The sequence below is a fragment of the Gobius niger genome (assembly GCF_951799975.1).
Source record: "Gobius niger genome assembly, chromosome: 21".
Classification (NCBI taxonomy): domain Eukaryota; kingdom Metazoa; phylum Chordata; class Actinopteri; order Gobiiformes; family Gobiidae; genus Gobius; species Gobius niger.
In genome coordinates this window covers 27,543,786-27,558,992 of record NC_136872.1, presented here as the reverse complement: position 1 = coordinate 27,558,992, position 15,207 = coordinate 27,543,786, and the positions used below count along the sequence as shown (strand labels likewise).

The 15,207-nt window shown below is 40.0% G+C and overlaps 1 protein-coding gene across 1 annotated transcript in view; it reads left to right on the top strand.

Annotated features, from left to right (window-relative positions):
- The window catches only part of LOC306981095 (NACHT, LRR and PYD domains-containing protein 14-like), a gene marked incomplete at both ends in the record, with an annotated part of 347,014 nt that overhangs the window by 32,259 nt on the left and 299,548 nt on the right, over window positions 1-15,207 (top strand). The gene's annotated exons all lie outside the window — the stretch shown is intronic.

Sequence of the window (15,207 nt, the reverse complement as noted above, 5' to 3'; positions counted from 1 at the left end):
AAGAAATGCGTATAGGGCAGACATTAAAATAATAAACCAAAAATGACTTAGTCCAAACTAAGCTGTACATAAGTCTGGTACTTCAATGAACAAAGTCTTTCAGATGGAGAGGCGTACGTCTCTCTCTAGTAGAACGTCTCATTTCTGGCTCAGCAGGTAAAACATTTGTCACCTGAATATCTGGGGCAGGTGGTTTCTCTGACACTTTCTCTGCACTAGAACTCGGCTCTAACATGTGTGGTTTGTTTAACTCAGGTAGTGTAACAACACGAGGAGCAGTGTCTGGAAACAACACTAAGCTTTTCTCTTTTTCAACATTTAACACGGGATCGGGCGATCTGGCTCTGACCTGATCTACCTGCCTCTTCACAACTTGACCAGCACCAACACTAACTGTGTAGGACAGGGGTCCTGAAGAATCTTGGATAACACCAGGAATCCATTTTGGTCCATAGGAATAGTTCCTGATGAGAACGTCATCTCCAGATGTGAATCCTCTCTCTTTACAGCGTGTGTCATGTGTCTCTTTCTGTTTCAGCTGTTTTTGTTGTACTCTGGTTTTCACGTCCGGAACAACCAAATCCAGGGCAGGTCTTAGTCTGCGTGACATCATGAGTTCTGCGGGACAAACCTGCTGTTGCGTGAGGTGTAATCCTGTAGCTAAACAAGAATCTTGACAACCTTGTTTGTATTGTCCCTTCTTTCATCTTCTTCATCCCCTCTTTGAAAGTTTGAACTGCTCTCTCTGCAAGTCTATTTGAGGATGGGTGAAATGGGGTGGATCCCACGTGATTGATGCCATTTTGCTTCATGAATGCTTCAAACTCTGCACTTGTGAAGCAAGTCCCATTGTCTGATACCAGCATGTTTGGTATTCCAAAAATACTGACGCTTTGTCTGAGTTTTTCAATAGTGACTTGGGAGGTGCTTGTTTTTGTTGGGTTCACATCCAGCCACTTTGAATGAGCATCCACGATCACGAGAAACATTTCTCCTTGGAACGGTCCAGCGTTGTCCACATGAATCCTTGACCACGGTGACTCCGGCCATTCCCACGGATGTAAAGGTGCAGAGGCAGGTGCTTTCTGATGTGCCTGACATTCATGACATGCCTGAACAGTTTTCTCTATCTCTTGATCCATACCTGGCCACCACATGTATGATCTGGCCAGTCCTTTCATTTTAGTCATTCCTGTGTGAGTTTGGTGCAGCACTTTGAGCATCCCCTCTCTTCCTTTAGTCGGGATTACCACACGAGCTCCCAGAGAACACAGCCATCTCTTACGCTGAGCTTTCTCTGGTTCAAAGGCTTCAGGTTTGGATCAGTTTCTGCAGGCCATCCTTTCAGGATGTATCCATGTACTTGTGATAACACGGTGTCTTTCGCAGTCCAGCTTTTTATCTGATTTGCTTTTATCAATGTCTCATCCAAAATGTCCATCATCAGCACCAGTGTTCATTTTGAAAACATATTTTAATTTAGTTTTAGTTTTAGTCTTTTGACGAAAATGTAATTCGATTTTAGTCTAGTTTTAGTCAAAAAAAAATCTTCAATTTTAGTCTAGTTTTAGTCGACTAAAAATTGCAAGTAAATTGAATCGACTAAATGTAAGACTGATTTAGTGGACTTATATTGATAATATTCATTATAATCATATTTAATGTTGTTCCTCCACTTCATGGAGCTGCTCCACATGAACAAAGCTCAGAGCTGATCCTTTAAACATGATCTGAGGCTCTTTCAGACGCTCAATACAAGTTTGGATGATTTTAGTCTCTCCTTTTCATTTTTATTTAGTCTTATTTTAGTCGACTCAAATATCTGGACATTTTAGTCACAGTTTTAGTCTCATGAGAAACTTTTAAATTAGTTTTAGTCCAATTTTAATCGTCAAAAATATCACTTTGACTAAAATTAAGACTAACTATTTTAGTCGACGAAATCAACACTGATCAGCACCTGCTCAGTCCTTTCCTCTTTCTTTAATTTGAGCGGAACTGACAGTCTGCTTAAAGGTCAGCTCAAACTACACGACTTTTAAGCCCGATTTCACTCTAATTCTCAGTCGTGTCGAGTCTAATCGAGTCACGTCGAAGGCAGTCACAGAGTCGGGTCGTGTAGTGAGGGGGGGTCGTGTAGTGTGGACCCCCCATTCTATATAAAATCGTTTACGACTAGAAAAGTCGTGTAGTTTGTGCTGACCTTAAATCACAACAGCGTTTCACTGATCTGTCGTGAAGCACCTGGGACATGGTGGTAATAAATCCGACCTGAGGCGAGACGCTGCAGGGAAAACACGGGTTTGTTTGGATGTTTGGGATCCACGTGTGGCAGGAAAGGCCGTGACCGAGACGACGCTGTTTTCCATTTCAGTCAAAGTCATGTTTTTGCCAAAGACGAGACTAAAATCATCCAAACTTCACAGACAGTTTGAAAAAGTCTCACTTAAATTGTCTGCTAAAGGAGCAGCTCTGGAGACACTACAGGCAAAACGACATTTTTTCAGTTTTCAGGTTTTGGGACAAATCTGTCTCTGAACATACAAGTTTTCACCCGGAAACAGAAAATATACCAAATCTTCACAGTAACATGTTTAAATATTGCGCTGATTCAATGTTCCCCCATAGACTTATATGGGAGAACACAATTTCAAGGGCCTTTTTCTCCAAACACATGTTTCTGTCATTGTGGCGACACTATGTCCACGTCAGTCGGACCTAAAGACTTCACATTTTCCAGCCTTGGACTGAACAATATTTGGAAGGTTTTTTCAGAGGGATTTTTTATTATTTAATCCCTTAAGCCCCATTTATTGAGTTTAATGTCAAAAAATAAGGCGAAAATTACTTTAAAACTAAACAAAAAATCCTAAATCCCCTCTGAGAAAGTCTTGGTGACTCATTTATCAATAAAATGACATTTGAATGTAGCTCTATCCATTATTCAGATTTCGTCGCTGAAAAGATGGAAAATTTGGGGCATTTTTAGGCATAAAACACCTTGTTCTTATATGAAAAGATAAAATGACAGAAAACTTCTTTATTCTTTATTCTTTATTAGGATCCCCATTAGCGCCACAAGTGGTTGCTCGTCTTCCTGGGGTCCTGACACAAAATAAAATTACAGAACAGTTAAAATAGAATCCATGAATGTTTCACATTTCATATAATCACGCAGCCTCATAGGACACATATAACACACGGTGACTCTGCTCACATGTACTGAGCTCATTCACCTTTTACTTTCAGCTTAAAGGGGCTGTATGGAAGTTCTCAGTTTTATACTCGCTACTGCCACCTCAGGTGTAATGCGTAACTGCAGTCTCTGTGTTAAGTAGTATCCTAGTCCACGTACGGATAAACAGAAACAACAGCATTTGCATCACGTTTTGCACAGATTTGCAGACATGACTTGAACTGAGGTAAGAAAGTGTTATTTGTGCGTTTTGTCAACGTAGACAAAGTATAAATAAAACGTAGGCAACAGGTGTATTATAAGCGATGCACTAGTAAACATTTAAAAAAGATGAAACCTGTCGCATCTTCTCTAAGGCCCAAAAGTTAGCATTGCATTAGAAACTTGAAGTAGACCTGTTTACGTTTTGTACTCCCATGCTTATATAAGGGGTTATCGAGATGTTTTTGTCCTGAAAAGCCTTATAAACTACTACTTCTGTTTGTAGATATAGTAATTAGCTTACAGTACTTACAGTACTGCAGCTGCTGCTTGTGCAGACCCACAGAGCTACTATACATTTCTCTAATAATTATAGCTAACAAACTAGCATAACAATGACTCAACAGAACGAACATTCACTGAAGGTGCAAAAAACTTGCTTTGAAAACGTGCTACTGGCTGATAGCTTGTACATTTATTAGCATAAGATATTATTTTTCACGTAAACCTGTAATTGTGTCTTACCTAAGCTAACGGTGAGTCTTTTTTCATACCGAGAGCATCTCTTAGCGCTCGCCATCGCTGAAAAGCTGCTCCAACATTGACTCTTAGTATTTCTGACATTAAAAGGAAAGGAGTTCCAGGCGTTTGCTCCTCTGTACATAACGGTTCTTCTCATTGAGTCACTTTCGGGTCTGGGAACAACCACAGAGTTTGTCGTCACTTGATGAGTCACAAACCTGTGACCAAACCCGCTGAATAAGAGTTTGTTGAACCAAAAACTGGGCTGTTTGTCCATCAGAACTTTGTGCATGACCATGAGGAGACTGGCCTGTAGTTTGGTCTCCTGAGCATCTCACGGACATTAGTGTGGAAAGGACAGTGAAGCACGACTGGAGCTGCTCTGTTCTGAGCCATTTGAAGTCTCTGAAGATGCTTTTGTGGAGCATTGGACCACACTATAGGGCAGTGATGTAGGTGAGACAATACTATGCTTTGGACCAGTGGTTCTCAACATGGGGGTCGGGACCCCCAAGGGGGTCGCGACACAAATTTGGGGGGTCGCCAGATCATTTAGATAAAATAGCCATATTTTCATTAGCGTATAATCTGATATATTATTATTCTATATTATTTGTTTGTAGTTTGATGCATTTCATTTTAGCCAAAAATGTGATAAAAAATTGACAAAAAAATGACCAAAAATTGACAAAAAAATTACAAAAAAATGACAAAAAAAAAGACAAAAAATGAAAAAAATGTGACAAAAAATGACAAAAAAATGACAAAAATGTGACAAAAAATGACAAAAAAATGACAAAAAAATGACAAAAAATTGACAAAAAATTGACAAAAAATTGACAAAAAGTGACAAAAAAATGACAAAAAATGACAAAAAATGACAAAAAAAATGACAAAAAAATGACAAAAAAAATGACAAAAATGTGACAAAAAAATGACAAAAAATGACAAAAAATGACAAAAAAATGACAAAAAATGACAAAAAAATGACAAAAAAAATGACGAAAAAATGACAAAAATGTGACAAAAAAATGACAAAAAAATGACAAAAAATTACAAAAATGTGACAAAAAATGACAAAAAATGACAAAAAAAATTACAACAAGATCCTCTCGGCTCAGGCGGGAGTTAAGAGGTTAAGAATTATGTAATCTACTATTTCTATTTCTCACGGTGTGACCCGAGCGGGGGTCACGAATCCCTTTTACTGTTAAAATGGGGGTCGTGGCTCCAAAAGGTTGAGAACCACTGCTTTGGACGACAGTTTTCACAACAGCAATGTATTGTTTTCTCACATTTATGCCAGTGATCGACAGCAAAAGCTTCACATTGATGTCTGTACATTTAAACTTTTTCCCTTTTCACCTGCAGTGTCTCGGATTATAATAAAAATCACCAATGACGAAATCACTTTTACATTTAGTCGACTTTTCTTTTGACTGAAACTAAACTGAAATATTTGTAACTCACATTTAAACCCGGCTCTCTCCATTATTCACATTTCACTGCAGAAAACACTGGCGATTTTTACACCGGAAACCCCTCATGTTTACCATAGAAAAGGTGAAATCATCGACTGGACTGGGTTTAAGTGAAGGTTTACTTTTAGTCACAGAAGCTCAGTCTGAGCCAGGAGGAGGGAAGTTTACAGCATCGCTCACGTCCAGTCCATGATTCTTCTACAATGGATGTTCCCTGGATGAACGAGAGCCTCCACACACGACATTTCCAACACATTTGTTCTCATGTTCATGTCGGTCTCCACAGCAGGAGTTTGTAATTGATATATATTCACCTGGACTCGCCCCTCAGCTCCACAGTGCTGTATTTCAAACTGATCTCTCTCTCTTCTCTCGCCTTACTTGACACATTGTGCTGAGATTTGGGGTAATAATTATAAAACTACTTTACAACCAATATTCATCCTTCAAAAAAGAGCAATAAGAACAATGTATAACGCTGGTGACCGAGACCAATCCACTGTTTATTAAAGCCAAGATTCTGAAACTTCAAGACATGATCACGTTTAAAACTGCTCAGTTAATGCACAAAGCTGAAAATAAGCAGCGACCTCTAAAAACTCAGCAGGTGATTTCTGAAAGAGAAGGAAAATATCATTTAAGGGGCTTGGATCACTTTAAACCTGCCCATGCCCGGACATCCAGAAACAGTTTGTGTGTGTCCGTTTGTGGTCCTAAAATATGGAATAAATGACACGCAGACCTCAAACCATGTCCGAATATCAGACAGTTTAAACGTCAATACAAAGAATGGATTTTCTCTAAGTATCGGAAGAAAATCTCTGACTTTTCATGTTCAGCTGTTGTAAACCTGATGTTGATGGTAGGGAGTGTTCACACTGTATATGACAACTTGATTCAGATCACAGAGCTCAGATTATTGTTTTAAGGAAGCCTAAAAAGTAAATAGGAAAAGAGACTGACAGTACTTAAAAGGGGCGGGACTAAATAAGTGTTTACTTCCCCCCCACTCCTTTCCGGACAGCCTCGTTTCAAATGTGCAAAAGGTAAAATAGTTTGTACTAAGACGTAAATGTGTTGAGCTGCACGTCTGAAACTGAGCTCATCTGCCACGATCATGGCAGGTTGTGTTTTGAGTTCGTATGAGTTTGTGTTTTTATGTTTTGTTCATGGTCCGAATAAAATCTGACAATACTTACAATACAATCTCTCCTTAATGTGGCTTTAATGGACATTTGTGTGTCAGTGTTTGCGTGGTATTGTCAGCGTGTCAGTGTTTGCTCTGAGTCCTAAACATCTGTCACATTTCTCTTGTATTCCTGAGCCCTGTGTCATGGATGAGAATAAAAGTGAGGATAAAAGTCTGGCTCTCACGGCCTCGGCTCCGGCTTTTACTTTCACACTTAAACCTTTACTGATAAAACCACACAAATAAACATGTCACATTTCAGAGACGGTTTAACCCTCTGTGGAATCAAACCCTTATGGCTCTGACACAGTGAAACCTCTCGACTCCCACCTGAACGGATCCCGTTTCATCCAGGCTTTCAAAAGGCTTTACCCCAATCACAAAGCTTCTGGGGAAAAAAGCACCAAAACAGACACAAAAAATGAGAAGAAAACAAGGATGTAAACGCAACCAAAAAGAGACAAAAATGTGACAAAAACTCAACAAAAAATTTGACAAAAAAGTGACAAAAACTCAACAAAAAAGTGACAAAAACTCAACAAAAAAGTGACAAAAACTCAACAAAAAAGTGACAAAAAATGTGACAAAATGTGACAAAAAAGTGACAAAAACTCAACAAAAACGTGACAAAAACTCAACAAAAACTCAACAAAAAAGTGACAAAAAATGTGACAAAATGTGACAAAAAAGTGACAAAAACTCAACCAAAAACTGACAAAAAATGTGACAAAAATGTGACAAAAACGCAAGAAAAAAGTGACGAAAATTCTCCAAAAATATGACAAAAATGTGACAAAAATGTGACAAAAATGTGACAAAAACTCAACCAAAAAGTCACAAAAATGTGACAAAAATGTGACAAAAATGACAAAAATGCGACAAAAATGTGACAAAAATGTGACAAACATGTGACAAAAACTCAACCAAAAAGTGACAAAAATTCTACAAAAATGTGACAAAAACTCAACCAAAAAGTGACAAAAATTCTACAAAAAAGTGACAAAAACTCAACAAAAACGTGACAAAAACTCAACAAAAACGTGACAAAAAATGTGACAAAATGTGACAAAAAAGTGACAAAAACTCAACCAAAAACTGACAAAAAATGTGACAAAAATGTGACAAAAACGCAAGAAAAAAGTGACGAAAATGTGACAAAAACGCAAGAAAAAAGTGACGAAAATTCTACAAAAATGTGACAAAAATGTGACAAAAATGTGACAAAAATGTGACACAAACTCAACCAAAAAGTCACAAAAATGTGACAAAAATGTGACAAAAATGACAAAAATGCGACAAAAATGTGACAAAAACTCAACCAACAAGTGACTAAAAATCGGGAAAAAAATGTGACAAAAACTTAAAAATAAAAACATTTAAAAAAAGGTGACACAAAACAGCAACAACGCGAGGGGAAAAACATCAGTTTTGTGGGTCTTAGCTTTCAAATGAGGCGTGACACTGGCCTGTTGTTCTGACGGGGCTCAGAGATTGTGTGTTTGTGTTGTGTCCTGTCTGCTGTGGTTGTGTTGTTGCATTGCACTCCCATAGTCTCCTAATAAAATCAAACAAAGTGTTATTTTCAACATCAATCAATCAATATCTCTTTATAAACGATTTTATTTGGACCTTTAAAAACATGGTTGTTCATCCATGATGCCAAAGCACAAACAGAAATGTGAAGAAAGTGTCCGGAGTGTGAAGATGTAAATATAAATATAATCCCATTTACAAACTCTGACTCCATTATTTAGATTTCACTGCTGAAAATATTGGTGATTTTGTCCACTTTTATACATAAAATGATCCACATTTCCTTCTGATCTCAGTGTCAGTGATCCTCAGCCTGTGCCTTAAGGGTTAAGTGTGTGGCTGTGGTGACAGAGGGCGGGGCTTGTCCTCAGGTAAAGAGCAGGTGTTTCCGCCGCAGTGTCACAAATGTGCGGCTGAAGGGGAGATGACGGGACGGTCCTGTAATCTCCAAACCGAGCAGAAACCAGGGAGAGTCGGACAGAGGAGACGCTTCAGAGCCCACACTCAGGTGAGGCTTTGGAATCAGACAGAGCTACAGTTTACAGACTCATCACTGCATCATATACACAATAACATACACCAGAGCACATTTGGTGTTTGGCCTTAAGTCAAGGTTCATTGAGTCATAATGAGTGCATTATTAGAGCTGTATCAGTGTAATGTGTGTAAATGCTTCTTATAAACAGAGCAAATACGTGTTAAAGTCAGTTAAAGGAGTGCCGTGAGGAAAGCAGTCGAGCTGAGCCGCTCCCACTGTTTCCTGTTCGTCCAGTCACAGGTAAAAATAAACACAGTGTTCACTTGAAGGAATTTGACAAGACATGGGTTAATGGAGGGTGAAAACTGTTAGAATCAACAAGACTAACTTTACTTTAACCCATGAAGATACAGTGCCTCTCGAAAGTATTCATACACCTTGAACTTTTGCACATTTTGTCATGTTTCAGGCCTAAACATTAAGATTTTATTGTGTTTTTTTTACTGAACGTTCACACACAAGTAACAGACAACTGTGAAGTGAAAGCAAAATGATACATGATTCTGTTATTTTTCAAAAAATAGAAAAGTGAAAAGTGGGGCTTGCATAAGTATTCATACAGATGAATGAATACTTTGTGGAACCTCCTTTTGCTGCAATAACAGCAGCAAGTCTTTAGGATCTGACTCTACAAGATTAGCACATGTAGAGACTGACATTTTAGCCCATTCCTCTTTACAAAACAACTCAAGCTCTGTCACATTAGAAGGAGAGCGTTTGTGAACAGCAGTTTTCAGATTATTCCACAGATTTTCAATAGGATTTAGGTCAGGACTTTGACTGGGCCATTCTAACACATTAATATGTTTTTATTGAACCATTCCATTGTAGATTTATCTTTGTGTTTCGGGTCATTGTCCTGCTGAAGGTGAAGCTCCGCCCCAGCCTCAGTTCTCTTGTGACTCCAGCAGGTTTTCCTCCAAAATGTCTCTGTATTTGTCTCCATCCATCTTCACAACTATTCTTACAATCTCCCCAGTCCCCGCTGAGGAAAAGCAGCCCCACAGCATGATGCCCCCCCCCGTATATCTGACACTGGGGATGGTGCACTCAGGACCATGAGCAGTGTCAGGTTTGCTCCATACATAATGTTTGTCTCATCTGACCAAAGCTCCTTCTTCCACGTGGAGCTGTGTCCTCCATTTAAATCAAAGCTCATTCAACCTTCATCAAATGCAGTTTGGCTTCCGAAAGCATTATTCCACCGAAACAGCCGTATGCTTTCTTCTGGAAAAAAATAAATACAGCCTTGACAAGGGTGGCGTGGTCGGAGCCGTGTTCCTTGACCTCAAGAAAGCATTGGACACGGTCAACCACCAGATCTTGCTCAATAAATTGTCCCATTTTAATTTCTCACCGCGCACTGTACAGTGGGTGGAATCCTATCTGAGTCAAAGAAAACAATATGTTAAAGTGCAAAATTCTATTTCAACAACTCGTAATAATGGACTAGGGCTACCTCAAGGTTCAGCCTTATCACCATTATTATTCAGCCTTTATATAAATGATTTCCCTGAAAGTTGCCCTCCCAATGTACAGTGCCAGATGTATGCAGATGATGCAATCATCTATGTCCACTCAAAAACTAAACATCAAGCAGCTCAAGAACTGTCGTCAGCAGAAGGTTTCAGAGCGGCTGCAAAAGTCACAACTTGTCCTCAACGTGTCAAAAACAGTCAGCATGTTTTTTTCAAAAAATGCTTCTGCTGAAGATACAAATCCTCCTGTATTGATACAGGGATCCCAAATTGAATCAGTTCATGAATTTAAATATTTAGGTGTAATTGTAGATGCAAAACTTTCATTTAAACAACAAGTGAAAAAAAGCAGTGAACAAAATAAAATTTAACTTGTCAAATTTTAGATTTATTAGAGAAAACCTAACACTTGAATCAGCTAAACTTTATTTCAAGGCCATGATTGTTTCACACATGATGTACTGTATGACGAGTCGGGTGCTTGCAGGCAAGACCACTCTGAAACCTATCGAGACGACGTACAAGCAAGCGCTCAAGGTCTTGGATAGAAAGCCAAAGACATCATTGTAAAATCCTGAAAAAGTATGAGATATTGAGCTGGGAAAACCTCATCAAATATGTGGACTCCATTCTTGTGTATAAAACCTTCAAAGGACTAGCCCCACCCCCATTACAAGAATTTATTCAAAAGAATCACAACAGATCAACAAGAGCAAGTTCCAGAGGTGACTGTACAATTCCTTTCAGAGAAAGTGCCTTTGGACAAGCAGTGTTCTCCTTCCGAGCCTCTCAAACTTGGAACACTAAACCACCGAGCATAAAAGAGATGCCTACAGTTAGCTCGTTCACCAAACATCTCAAGTCATGGCTATTGGACAATCAAAACTGCCCACACAACCTGGCATAAGCTGAAAACTGCCCACACAACCTGGCATAAGCTGAACTCTGGCAAAGAAATGTTTATGTGTTTTAACATTGGACATTGTACAGTATTTGATATGTAGTATGAGAGTGTATGTTAGGTAGATGTGACCTTTTATTGTCATTTTTAGGAGACTGGGCTGGTTGCAGGGTGGGGGTCGGTGTGGGTATGGGAATGAGGGTGGATGCGGGTGGAAAGTGTGTGGGTATGGGAAGGTGGGTGGAAAGTGTGTGGGTATGGGGGTGCGGGTGGAAAGTGTGTGGGTATGGGAAGGTGGGTGGAAAGTGTGTGGGTATGGGGGTGCGGGTGGAAAGTGTGTGGGTATGGGAAGGTGGGTGGAAAGTGTGTGGGTATGGGGGTGCGGGTGGAAAGTGTGTGGGTATGGGAAGGCGGGTGCAAAGTGTGTGGGTATGGGAAGGTGGGTGTGTGTAGATGTAAAGTGTGTGTGTTTTAGAAGGTTAGGACTGTGTGAGTGAGTGCAGGGGTGAATGTGCAGAACAAGTGTTAAGGACTGATTGATGCTCTGCAGAGTGAGTGGTGTAGCCGGGCCTGGTCCGGTTGGGGACAGAGGATGGAAATTAGCTTGAGCTATAATCCTGCATTTTAAGCATACTGTACTTTGTGTAAATGCATTGTCCCTTTTAAATAAATAAATACAAAAATATAAAATAATATTAATATCAATAATGTCTTTCTTCTTCCACTCGTCCATGAAGGCCAGATTTGTGTAGATACGACTTATAGTTGTCCCATGTCCAGATTCCCCCAGCTCAGCGGCAGGACTTCACAGCTCCTCCAGAGTTATCTTGGGGCACTTGGTTGTATTTCTCACCAGTGTCTCCTTGTTCAGTTTGTTAGTTTACCTGAACAGCCGTGTCTTGGTAAGTCTGCAGTTGTGCTTTACTCTTTCCATTTCTGAACGATGGATTGAACAGTTGCTCCGGGAGATGATCAAATCTTGGGAAATCTTTGTATAACTTAAGGCTGCTTTAAACTTCTCCACAGCTTTATCCCTGACCTCTCTGGTGCTCCTTGGCCTTCATGATGTTGTTTAGTGACCAACACACTCCGACCACAGCTCTGAGGGCCTAAAAGAACAGCTGAAATTATACTGAGAGTAGATTACACACAGGTGCCTCTATTTAACCGTTAGGCCAAGGTGTGAACATTCTGGAGTCATTAGGAATGTTTTAAAGGCAATTTAATGCACTCAGAAAATGCTGTATGAATACTTATGCAAGCCCCACTCATCACTTTTCTATTATTTTAAAAATAACAGAATCATGTATCATTTCGCTTTCACTTCACAGTCGTCTGTTACTTGTGTGGGAACGTTCAGTAAAAAAATCAAAATAAAATCTTTATGTTTAGGGTTGTAAACATGACACAATGTGCAAAAGTTCAAGGTGTATGAATACTTACGAGAGGCACTGTAAATATAATCCCATTTACAAACTCTGACTCCATTATTTAGATTTCACTGCTGAAAATATTGGTGATTTTGTCCACTTTTATACATAAAATGATCCACATTTCCTTCTGATCTCAGTGTCAGTGATCCTCAGCCTGTGCCTTAAGGGTTAAGTGTGTGGCTGTGGTGACAGAGGGCGGGGCTTGTCCTCAGGTAAAGAGCAGGTGTTTCCGCCGCAGTGTCACAAATGTGCGGCTGAAGGGGAGATGACGGGACGGTCCTGTAATCTCCAAACCGAGCAGAAACCAGGGAGAGTCGGACAGAGGAGACGCTTCAGAGCCCACACTCAGGTGAGGCTTTGGAATCAGACAGAGCTACAGTTTACAGACTCATCACTGCATCATATACACAATAACATACACCAGAGCACATTTGGTGTTTGGCCTTAAGTCAAGGTTCATTGAGTCATAATGAGTGCATTATTAGAGCTGTGTCAGTGTAATGTGTGTAAATGCTTCTTATAAACAGAGCAAATATGTGTTAAAGTCAGTTAAAGGAGTGCCGTGAGGAAGCAGTCGAGCTGAGCCGCTCCCACTGTTTCCTGTTCGTCCAGTCACAGGTAAAAATAAACACAGTGTTCACTTGAAGGAATTTGACAAGACACGGGTTAATGGAGGATGAAAACCGGTAGAATCAACAAGACTAACTTTACTTTAACCCATGAAGATACAGAGCCTCTCGTAAGTATTTATACACCTTGAACTTTTGCACATTTTGTCATGTTTACAGCCCTAAACATAAAGATTTTATTTTAATTTTTTTACTGAACGTTCCCACACAAGTAACAGACAACTGTGAAGTGAAAGCAAAATGATACATGATTCTGTTATTGTTCAAAAAATAGAAAAGTGAAAAGTGGGGCGTGCATAAGTATTTATACAGCATGAATGAATACTTTGTGGAACCTCCTTTTGCTGCAATAACAGCACAAGTCTTTTGGGGTTTGACTCTACAAGATTTGCACATGTAGAGACTGACATTTTAGCCCATTCATCTTTACAAAACAACTCAAGCTCTGTCACATTAGAAGGAGAGCGTTTGTGAACAGCAGTTTTCAGATTATTCCACAGATTTTTAATAGGATTTAGGTCAGGACTTTGACTGGGCCATTCCATTGTAGATTTATCTTTGTGTTTAGGGTCATTGTCCTGCTGAAGGTGAATCTCCGCCCCAGCCTCAGTTCTCTTGTGACTCCAGCAGGTTTTCCTCCAAAATGTCTCTGTATTTGGCTCCATCCATCTTCCCAACTATTCTTACAGTCTCCCCAGTCCCCGCTGAGGAAAAGCAGCCCCACAGCATGATGCTCCCCCCGTATATCTGACACTGGGGATGGTGCACTCAGGACCATGAGCAGTGTCAGGTTTGCTCCATACATAACGTTTGTCTCATCTGACCAAAGCTCCTTCTTCCACATGGAGCTGTGTCCTCCATATGACTTCTACAAACTTCAAACGGGATTTCTTATGGCCTCCTTTCAATAATGTCTTTCTTCTTCCACTCGTCCATGAAGGTCAGATTTGTGTAGATACGACTTATAGTTGTCCCATGTACAGATTCCTCCAGCTCAGCTGCAGGACTTCAGCTCCTCCAGAGTTATCATGGGGCACTTGGTTACATTTCTCACCAGTGTCTCCTTGTTCAGTTTGTTAGTTTAGGTGAACAGCCGTGTCTTGGTAAGTTTGCAGTGGTGCTTTACTCTTTCCATTTCTGAATGATGGATTGAACAGTTGCTCCGGGAGATGTTTAAATCTTGGGAAATCTTTGTATAACTTAAGGCTGCTTTAAACTTCTCCACAGCTTTATCCCTGACCTCTCTGGTGCTCCTGGACCTTCATGATGTTGTTTAGTGACCAACACACTCCGACCACAGCTCTGAGGGCCTAAAAGAACATCTGTAATTATACTGAGAGTAGATACACACAGGTGCCTCTATTTAACCGTTAGGCCAAGGTGTGAACATTCTGGAGTCATTAGGAATGTTATAAAGGCAATTTAATGCACTCAGAAAATGCTGTATGATACTTATGCACGCCCCACTTTTCACTTTTCTATTTTTTGAAAAATAACAGAATCATGTATCATTTTGCTTTCACTTAACAGTCGTCTGTTACTTGTGTGTGAACGTTCAGTAAAAAAATCAAAATAAAATCTTTATGTTTACGGTTGTAAACATGACAAAATGTGCAAAAGTCCAAGGTGTATGAATACTAACGCGAGGCACTGTAAATATAATCCCATTTACAAACTCTGACTCCATTATTTAGATTTCACTGCTGAAAATATTGGTGATTTTGTCCACTTTTATACATAAAATGATCCACATGTCCTTCTGATCTCAGTGTCAGTGATCCTCAGCCTGTGCCTTAAGGGTTAAGTGTGTGGCTGTGGTGACAGAGGGCGGGGCTTGTCCTCAGGTAAAGAGCAGGTGTTTCCGCCGCAGTGTCACAAATGTGCGGCTGAAGGGGAGATGACGGGACGGTCCTGTAATCTCCAAACCGAGCAGAAACCAGGGAGAGTCGGACAGAGGAGACGCTTCAGAGCCCACACTCAGGTGAGGCTTTGGAATCAGACAGAGCTACAGTTTACAGACTCATCACTGCATCATATACACAATAACATACACCAGAGCACATTTGGTGTTTGGCCTTAAGTCAAGGTTCATTGAGTCATAATGAG